Below are 11249 nucleotides of genomic sequence, written 5' to 3'. Positions count from 1 at the left end.
ATGCATGCATCACTACGCGTGGATGGATGGCTTTATGCAGGGTTTACCATTCACGGGGACAATGACGCAAATTTGCGTTCGGTAATTTCTGAGACTTTGCCTTTCTCGATGGACCTGTGGTATTTCTCAGAGGAAGCGCATTTGAATTTGTGGTTGTTTAAAGACTGGGTTTTCTACTCTGTGTTTAATAGTGGGAAAAGTGGAACCGGGTATCAGAAATTTGATCCTGCAGCTCATCATGTTGATTCAATCTTATTAAAATCAGACCTTAGTTCTCGCTATCGCTAAACACATTTTTTTAGCGGTAGCGAGAACTAAGATCTGATTTTAATGAGTTTGCATGTTGATTGTAACTTAAAGAAGCTAAGTTTAATGATTTTTGGCATTGGTTGTTTACATTTCTTCTATTAAACGATGCTAGTGTTATTTTAAACATGCTTTTAATTCCCGATACTTAACCCTTGATGGAGGACGTGTATAGGTTTGTTTGTTTGTTGTTTAACGCCGCAATCAGCAATATTCCAGCTATATGACGGCGGTTTGTAAATAATCGAGTCTGGACAGGACAATCCAGTGATTGTCATCATGCGCATCGATCTACGCAATTACGATGACATGCATCAACCAAGTCAGCGAGCCAAGTTAGTGGCCTCTTACAACAAGCATAGTCGCCTTTTACGGCAAGCATGGGTTGCTGAAGACCTATTCTTACCCGGATCTTCACGGGTTCACCATTCAGGTGTAACATACAATGAGTATTTTGAATTTATTTCAACTTCAATATAAAGTACACAGAACGCCAGGGCGTTTTACAAACATTTGCGACTGCTTGGCATATTGTAGAAGGTAGAAGGAGTTATGTCCCCTGTATGTTTCTACACGGTCGAGTTCATACGATAATGCCCAGCTTTAACACGTGGTGATTACTTGCTCCCACTGTTTATCGCAGACCATTCTGTCGAGTCATTATGTGTAATGTCCCTACACCACGTCATCTACATCACGACGTGTCAGTCCAATGCTGAAGGACAAGCCCCAGTAACACGTGTAAGACGTTGACCACAGTGGTGAAAATCGCCTTATTGGGATGACGCTGGACTAACATTTAGTCTATGAAATCTTATATTACACAATATCCTTCTTGACTCTAAAAATAAAAATAATCCCTATGCTGATTTCTTAGACGACTGTGGAATAGAGCTAGCAAGAGCTGGCTAGACTTACTTTTGTATTCGTTTCTAGATTGTTTTTTCTCTCCATAAAATAAATGTATTCCACAGTCATGGTGCAGGGCTAGGATGATGCTTATAACATGGATCTCATTCTGTTGTAGAAAGGTGAAACCTTTATACCTATAACATATTAAACAGGAAGGGCGCTATATGGGAGCGTGTGTGAGATTATCGTTTTTTTCGATCCATCAGAATTTGTTTACTCAACGTGAGTGGTAGATATCTTTCATTTTTTTCAGATATATGATGTATTAGAAATTCCTCTTTTCCATCGCAGTTACCGGTGGTAAAATGTACTCTTCAAAAAAAAAGAAACGCAAAACGGATACTTTTGGCCATAAAAGCAAAATTAGCGGACCAAGTAGTGCAAAATGTAGAGGTGTAATGTGTTATAGTGTAAGTGACAAATTTCCCGGATGAAAATGATCACAACAAGGACATGCAAACCATTAGTCGGGAAACACGTTCGATTCGCAAAACGCACCCAGTGCATTAACAAAAGGGCCAGGGAGAAGTATGAAGGGTATTAAATTGCAGAGTTTTTGATTGCCTGGCATCAGCGTCAATCGAACAGTGACAGTTCAACAACATATCAAGATTAACAGAAGTGCAAAGAAACAACGTTATAGGCCGATTGTAGACAGGGGAATCCCCATCAGCTGCAGCCAGAAGAACGTTACGCCGGAAACTACGTACAGGAAGTGGACAGGTTTGGTGGGGGTAGCGTTATGATGTGGGTGGCTATCTCTCATCATGGCAGGACAGCTTTGGTCCATATCCAGGGCAATCTTACGGATCAACGAAATTCTCCTACCGCACGTCCTCCCAATTGCAGCCAACGGCAACGGTGTATTCCAGCAGGACAACGCTCGACCGCATACAGCACGGGATCACAAGAGCCTGTCTACACAACAACAATGTTGATGTTCTCCCTTGCGTGGATCGATGCTTAAGATGTCAATCACTGGATTGTCTGGTCCAGACTCGATTATTTACAGACCGCCGTCATATAGCTGGAATATTGCTGAGTGCGGCGTAAAACAACCAACCAACCAACCTTTTAAAGTGAGTCGGATTTCATTCAACATGTGAATGCTCCTGGAGCTACATTATGGTTTGAGACTCGGTCAATGGATCAGTCTGCATCAGTCAGCTCCCTGGGGAGAATACAACCTAAGCTGCCTGTGAGGCGCTAGAATGATAACTGTCACTATTTCATCCTACCGGGTACCCATTTACTGCTGATGAGGGGCGATGGGATAGCTTAGTGATCAAAGCGTTCTCTCGTCACATCGAATGACAGTGATGGAGCCATCGTGCTCGGTGCGACCTCACTGCGTTAAACAATCCCCCATCACGCTAGATGAGGTTTTAAAGTGAATGAAGCTACTGTAAAATCAACTGTGCGCACCATAAACAGTCACCCGTCTCATTATCGGTGTCTAGCCGGGAGAGCCACATTTCAGAAATGGCTATTGCCGGTAGAGCCACATTTTCAGCTGAGTGCATTTCACCTATTCTAGCGGGTAATTAATTAATCCGATTACCGATACCTTTAAATGAGTGTCCCACATTTAAATTACTAAGCGTGGTGTTCTTTAGAGATACCTTTAAATTAGTGTCCCACATTTAAATTACTAAGCGTGGTGTTACTTACTTACTTACTTATATTGGAGATTTAACGTGCGCTTTCCGACTGCAAGCGTATGTCGCACACGGGCCCGGCCAGGCCATTTAATGTGTTTCCATATACGGTAACCTGTTAGAATCACAAAGCATGTTTTGACAGCATAGCCGCGAGAGCCACATTATACAATCACGCAACCATAACCATTGCCGCGAGAGCCACATCAATTCGGGCTATCTATTTTCGAAATGTGGCTTTGCCGGCCTGTAACCATGGTTACTCCAGCATAAAATCTCTCGCTGAGCTCATTAACATCGGATCTTCTGTTCTACAGAGGGATATCGTATAGGGGTGCATGATGGGAATTTAATGAGATTGAAACAGTTGCACTCATAAATGTTTAGGGGAACACACAGCCACGTATTGGGTTAACCATTTACACCATGAGGGATTCCGGGTTGAGATTGGCCCCAAGCAACGTATGCTGTCGTAAGATGCGATTTTATGTGTCGGGCTGCCAGACTCGCTGACTTTGCTGATTGCGTGGCATCGTACCCCAAAGGCGAATCACTGAATTATCTGATTCAGAATCGATTACTTACAGGATGCAATGACATAGCGGGAATATTACTCATTGCTGCGTAAAACAACAAACAAAACGTTGACAGACCACAGTAGAGGTGAGGTGAGGTGAAATGGATTTTAACGTCGCGTTAAAGATTACTGAGCTTATATAGCCACGTGCACGTGCCACGTACTTGCACTTACGCTCTGGTGCATGTTCCGGGTCGAGTTCAGGGTGGCCCCGGGTGTAAGGTGCATGTTCCGGGTCGAGTTCAGGGTGGCCCCGGGTGTGGGTGCATGTTCCGGGTCGAGTTCAGGGTGACCCTGGGTGTAAGGTGCATGTTCCGGGTCTAGTTCAGGGTGACCCCGGGTGTAAGGTGCATGTTCCGGGTCGAGTTCAGGGTTGCCCCGGGTGTAAGGTGCATGTTCCGGGTCGAGTTCAGGGTGACCCCGGGTGTAAGGTGCATGTTCCGGGTCGAGTTCAGGGTGACCGTGGTGTGGGTGTATGTTATGGGTCGAGTTCAGGGTGTTCCCGGGTGTGGGTGCATGTTCCGGGTCGAGTTCAGGGTGACCCTGGTGTGGGTGTATGTTATGGGTCGAGTTCAGGGTGACCCCGGGTGTAAGGTGCATGTTCCGGGTCGAGTTCAGGGTGACCCTGGTGTGGGTGTATGTTATGGGTCGAGTTCAGGGTGTTCCCGGGTGTAAGATGCATGTTCCGGGTCGAGTTCAGGGTTGCCCCGGGTGTAAGGTGCATGTTCCGGGTCGAGTTCAGGGTGGCCCCGGGCGTGGGTGCATGTTCCGGGTCGAGTTCAGGGTGACCCCGGGTGTAAGGTGCATGTTCCGGGTCGAGTTCAGGGTTGCCCCGGGTGTAAGGTGCATGTTATGGGTCGAGTTCAGGGTGACCCCGGGTGTGGGTGCATGTTCCGGGTCGAGTTCAGGGTGACCCTGGTGTGGGTGTATGTTATGGGTCGAGTTCAGGGTGTTCCCGGGTGTAAGATGCATGTTCCGGGTCGAGTTCAGGGTTGCCCCGGGTGTAAGGTGCATGTTCCGGGTCGAGTTCAGGGTGACCCTGGGTGTAAGGTGCATGTTCCGGGTCGAGTTCAGGGTGACCCTGGTGTGGGTGTATGTTATGGGTCGAGTTCAGGGTGTTCCCGGGTGTAAGGTGCATGTTCCAGGTCGAGTTCAGGGTCATCCTGGTGTGGGTGTATGTTCCGGGTCGAGTTCAGGGTGGCCCCGGGTGTGGGTGCATGTTCCGGGTCGAGTTCAGGGTGTTACCGGGTGTAAGGTGCATGTTATGGGTCGAGTTCAGGGTGTTCCCGGGTGTAAGGTGCATGTTCCGGGTCGAGTTCAGGGTGTTCCCGGGTGTAAGGTGCATGTTATGGGTCGAGTTCAGGGTGTTCCCGGGTGTAAGGTGCATGTTCCAGGTCGAGTTCAGGGTGACCGTGGTGTGGGTGTATGTTATTGGTCGAGTTCAGGGTGACCCTGGTGTAAGGTGCATGTTCCGGGTCGAGTTCAGGGTGTTCCCGGGTGTAAGGTGCATGTTCCGGGTCGAGTTCAGGGTGGCCCCGGGTGTGGGTGCATGTCCCGGGTCGATTTCAGGGTGGCCACGGGTGTGGGTGCATGATCCGGGTCGAGTTCAGGGTGGCCCCGGGTGTGGGTGCATGTTCCGGGTCGAGTTCAGGGTGGCCCCGGGTGTGGGTGCATGTTCCGGGTCGGGTTCAGGGTGTTCCCGGGTGTAAGGTGCATGTTCCGGGTCGAGTTCAGGGTGGTCCCGGGTGTGGGTGCATGATCCGGGTCGAGTTCAGGGTGACCCCGGGTGTGGGTGCATGTTATGGGTCGAGTAAAGGGTGGCTCATAGTGTAAGGTGCATGTCCTGGGTCGAGTAAAGGGTGGCCCGGGTGTTTGGGGCAGACCTGAACAGGTTAAAGGAACGTATTGCCCTGGTACAGGCGAGTGGGTGCAAGGGAGAGGCATTAAAGAGCAAAAATAAAGTTTGCGGGAAATATATATATACTACACACAAAAAGTACGGGAACTGATGAAATCATAGTGACAGTGTAAAGATGATAAACGTCTGTAAAATTAATTTGAGGCATGTAGATCAATATCTGGTGTGTCCACCATCTTGGGCGATACATGCACGACACCTTGAAGGCATACTGTTGATTAACTTGCATATGGTCGCTCTTGGTATTGCCGCCATTACGCCTGAAGATCTACTCCAAGCTGGGCCACGTGGGCAGGTGCTGGATCTCACCGCCCGAGAACATCTCAAAGATGCTGTTTCAGGGACATGCCACGAGACTTAGCCGGCCAGTTCAATGTCCGTATGCTTTCTCGTCGGAGATAATCGGTAACGACCTGGGTACGATGTGGTCTGGCATTGTCATGTTGTAGTATAGTTCAAAATATCTGTCAATAATTATAGCGAATGTCACAACGACAGGACGCAAAGTCTCGTAAACATGTCGATGGTCTGTAAAATGTCCATTCACATAAATCAAATCAGTTCGTCTGTCATGTGTGATACCACCCACCACCATGACACTACCGCCCTCATTACGATCATTGTCAAGAATTGTTGCCCTGGTATACCGCTCGCCGCTACGTCGCCAACAACGTTTTCTGCCATCTGTGAATTAGGGTAAAACCTTCATTCGTCTGGAAACATAGTGTAACGTCATTGGCGCAGAACCCATCCCTGGTGTTGACAAGTACACCCCAATCTTTGCTGATGATAAGCTATAAGGGTCATACCCTTCTCAGGACGTCTTGCTTTTAAAAGGGCTGCCGAGCCGTTTTTTAACTGTAGATGTTGAAATTTGTTTTCCTGGTTTGAACGCAATTCTCTATTGACAACAGAAGCAGATTTGTATTATTGCGTGGTGTAATCAATGCAATGAGATGGTCTTGTCTTAGTGTCTTTTGTTAAAGCCTGTCATGCCCGGGTCCCATTGCAACCACATCCGTTTGACGGTACTTGTCTCATAGTCGACAAATTACACTATCTGTTTAGCCAAACATTCGGGCGACCTTGGATATTGACCTCCCTCTCTCTAGGGGGCACGGGTGGCCCAGTCGTCTAAAGCGCCGCGATTCGCTGTGCAGAGTTGCGTCCCTTGGACACGCCAGAAACCTATGATTGTGGGTTCGAATCCCGGTTCGCCCCGATTATGTTTCTAGGTTTGTCAGCACCATACCCGTGCTCGTGGGTTTCACCGAAGTTGTAAACGTCTGAGACCTGCATCACTTCGGGCTTTCCTCCCACATTAAGCTGACACGCCGCGATATAACTGGAATAATGTTAAAAGCGGCGTTAAACCCAACCCACTCACTCACTCACTCCCTCTGTCTACCGTACCCACAATTCACCATTTTGTCTGTTTATTGAGATACTGTTTCGGGCACATTTTAAGCGTGTGCTAAGCTCAATTGCAGTAGTGATATTATGAGTTCCCCTACAGGCGCACGCGCTTTGGCTTCTGTGTGCACGAGCATCACGTGCTGTTGATGCACGATGTGAAGGTTTATTCTGATTAGATGTTGCGTTCAGATGCAGCGCCACGGTATTGTAAACGTACACCTCAACGATTTCTACATTCAAATTATTTGTTTTCTTATTTTTGTCGGTAGTATATATATAATAATTACTGGGAGAACGTCACCAGCAAGACGTCAATCTACGTATTTCATAACAGTAAAACGTTTTCGCACTTTCTTAATGTGAGGTGAGGTGAGGTGAGGTGAGGTGAGGTGAAATGGGGTTGAACGTTGCGTCCAAGATTATTGCACTTATATAGCGACGTGCATGTACGTGTGTGTGTTTGTGTGGCTGCTTGTACTAAACCGGAATGATGCTGATTTATAGTGCTAGCTCACTGAGATAACATGTCGCAGTTTAACATGAATACCCCACTCAGACACAGTATACTGACTCCGTGCCGACCAGTCCTTGTTTTAGCCCCTTAATGCCGAGCGCCAGACAGGTTAACAACAGGTCCCATCTTTAAACGTCTTTTGGTATGCTGCAGCTGGGGATTGAACCCCGGACCTTCCGCTCTCCGGGCGGACGCTCTACCACTAGACCACGGAGGCGGTCCCTTTCTTAATGTTAATGTTGTATAAGTAAATAACTGCCACTTATGAGACATGTTCAAATGGCTGCCAACTACCCTTTCTTCTTTATTATTCTTGTGTTTAGGTCTTCTGGCGGCATAATTAAATCCATGTGATAGAAAAAGGTCGAATTTTCGAACTTATAGAAATATCATCTTAGCATCAGCACCTCGTTGACGTAAGAAAAGGTTTTTAGCATACGCATTAACTGCTAATATCTGCATATCGAAAGAAACGTAGCTTGGGTCAAATTCTCAAATATTAGACAAACACGCTTCATGAAAATGAAAGAGGTAAAACTCCTTCCATAATAATACGAAATCTCTGCCAAAAGCAGAGTCTTTGGAACGATTCTGACTTATCATGAGCATGTGTTTATGAATCACTATCTAATAGTGATGATATTACGTGTTCGCGAAAAGGTGAGCATATCCTGGCCAACCAGTTGTATCCGTCATAAACACACGCAAAGAAGTAAAATGTTCACCTGAAACGAAAAAAAAGACATGGGAAAATTTGTTTAAAGGTTAAAACAGGTAATTGCATCACTGGAGCGTCACATTTTGAAATGTCCTCCACGTGTCTAAGATAAAACCTTTTAAAAGTCTTTACTGTGGCCCTGATTGATATAACCCTGATTAAAAAACTCTTGAGCAAGAGTCGTAATAGGGTATTGCATCGGACCTAATTTTTTTGTCACCGATGCGTCAAATTTGGAAATGTCCTCCACGTGTCTGCCATGAAACCTTTTGAAAGCTTTACTGAGGTCTTGAATGTTTTAACCTTGATCAAACAACTTCTGAGCAAGAGTCGTACGTCGCTCTTTGAAATCTTTATAGTAGGGTTGGGACATGTAAGTCGGGAACCCGGGTCTGGTGGGTACTGAGTAGGACCCGGGTACCCAAAAGGAATACCCGGACCCGTGGTTAGTCACGTGATATGTTGTCTAATGACTAAAATTATCTGGAACTCCATGGTTACACTACATGTAATTAATGTTCGCTTTTCTTCTGACTATGCACCCATTCATTCTGATTTGTCATATGGATGTATAAAGATATATCTTAAGTCATCTTCAGTGTATGCATGACCAGATTGTTTAATACATGTATCTAAACACGTTTTGCCAGGGCTATGCTAAAAAAGTTCCCAATCGGACATTTTGAGACATCTCCTGAGACCTAGAGTGGGTACCCGGGTAGGGTGGGGTAATAGGGGGGCGGGTACCCAGGTAGTAAATTTGGACTCGTCCCAGCCCTACTTTATAGAAAGAGCATGCTCGATTGTACCTCAAAAGTTGTGAAATGTAGACACCATTGCTGGAGCTTCTGGGCTATTGCTCAGCATAAAGGGAAGTTGACTATTGGAAAGATGAAGTCATCCTTCTTTTTTTTGGACACTCTAAATTAATTATGAAACAAATGAGGCGGTTTCACTGACATCATCAGCCCTGTGCAGCGAACCCATGCTAGCCGTGGAAGGTGACAATGCTTGGCGTAAGAGGCGACTAACGGGATCGGGTGGTCAGGCTCGCTGATTGGGTTGATGCATGTCATCGTATCCCAGATGCGTGGATCGATGCTCATGACATCAATCACTGGATTGTCTTGTCCAGACTCGATTATTTAAAGACCGCCGTCATTTAGCTGGAATATTACTGAATGTGGCGTTAAACCACAAACAAAAACGTACATGTACTTCTATCGCATGTGGGTAAATCCGTAGAAGGGAGTTGGCTGTTTGACCCTTATTGAGGTGAGGTGAGGTGAGGTGAGGTGAGGTGAAATGGGGTTTAACGTCGCGTCCAAGATTATTGCACTTATATAGCGACGTGCATGCACGTGCGTGTGTGTGTGGCTGCTTGTACTAGTCCGGACTGATACCGATTTATAGTGCTAGCTCACTGAGATAGGACCTTCCGCTCTCCGGGCGGACGCTCTACCGCTGGACCACGGAGCCGGTCTGACCCTTATTGGACACATCAGATCATTGATATACCTGAAGCTTAAGTTTGCCAAATTCCTTGTTTTGTGAAGACATTCTGACTCGTATGCACAAAGAAACAGATCAGGAAGGAGGGGGGCACATTTAGTGCCCATGGGGATGCCAACTTCTTGCCCAATTAGCCTATTCACAGATTTCACATACATGTTCCCGATGAGAAAGTCCAGCATTTCACATATTGTTTTCTCAGTTAATTGCAGATGGAATTTGCTTTCATTCTTGACACATTTACTGAATCTTTGAAGATGTAACTTTATCTATGGTCACCTGTGATAAGGGAGAAGTGTTTGCTTGTTTATTCAACTGTGACTAAATATTGCATATTTACCGAAATCCCTTCAATATGATTTACCTTCAAATACAAACAGCCGACGTACGAAACAGTTTTTTTTTTTTTTTTAGTGGTTGATAACCGAGGACAAACGTGAATCCAGACAATTATACCCTGGACGTTATGTTATACCGAGGTTCAGCTGTTGCCAGTGTTCTTCTGTCGTGGTCTATACATCGAGCAAGCTGGTATATGCGGTCCAGTTGTTAAAGGGGGACTACACTCGGGGAAATGATCAGGCCCAGCAAGTTTGATTCAACTTGTTCTCACCTCCTTGTCTGCTTACTAAATATTTATGATGTATTAAAGTCAAGCAGTGAATGATCGCCTCGATTAGCCAGAAACAATGTCTGAGTATCGCGCATGACACATTAGCACGTGATCTGTTGCCTCTTATATGTGAAACACCGCCTTTATGTCGATCACTGGGAAACATAATTAAAGGCACAGTATAGAGTAGCCATGTTTCGTTCATCCGGACATTTGTCATGCCGGACGCTTTTATTTATAACACTACGGTCCAGATAATCAAAGTTTCACTACATGTGTAGGTTTTGAATGTATTCCATATCATTTTGACTAAAATATGTTTAAATCAATAGTATTTATTAAACTTATATCCACCAAGAGGCGAGGTGGGGAAGATCAAACGTCATCAAAAGGAACGTCAACCTTTAATCTTCAGTCACTTAGTATAAGCCATAAATTTTTGCAAACATTTTCATTTTGACTTTAGCTTTAGAAAATGACGCCGAACATATCGAATGTAGGTAACATTCCGTACGCAGACCAAGACTAAAGTTCCTGTTAAAGCTGGTATGCTGCAATTAACCTTTGACCCGTTATAGAGATATTTACATTATCTCGATACAACAAAGAAATTGAGGTTTGTAAATTAAATGGCCATGCAAAAATCGAATTTTCTTGAGATAAATTATGTTTTGATTGTAAAGATATAAGATGATAGATTGAAGTAATAAAGGGGTACACCCGGTACGTCCTGCCTATGATTTATCAACACAGGTCTGTTACAGAGGTGTCGATAAAGAGCAGAACTACCTGCATCGTGTTTGGCGTAGCGTCCGCGTCAGAAAACCAGTGGCTAACAATACGCAGCTTGCAAGAGTGAGTGAGTGAGTTGTGTTGTGATGCCAACTTCTTGCCCAATTAGCCTATTCACAGATTTCACATACATGTTACCGATGAGTGAGTGAGTGAGTGAGTGAGTTGGGTTTAACGTCGCTTTTAACAGTATTCCAGTTATATCGCGGCGTGTCGGCTTAATGTGGGAGGAAAGCCCGAAGTGATGCAGGTCTCAGACGTTTACCACTTCGGTGAAACCCACGAGCACGGGTATGGTGCTGACAAACCTAGA

Source organism: Haliotis rufescens, unplaced genomic scaffold (genome assembly GCF_023055435.1).
Source record: "Haliotis rufescens isolate VD_foot unplaced genomic scaffold, xgHalRufe1.0.p SCAF_12, whole genome shotgun sequence".
In the NCBI taxonomy this organism is placed as follows: domain Eukaryota; kingdom Metazoa; phylum Mollusca; class Gastropoda; order Lepetellida; family Haliotidae; genus Haliotis; species Haliotis rufescens.
The sequence above is the reverse complement of the archived record's forward strand: the minus strand, read 5'-3'. Positions refer to the sequence as shown.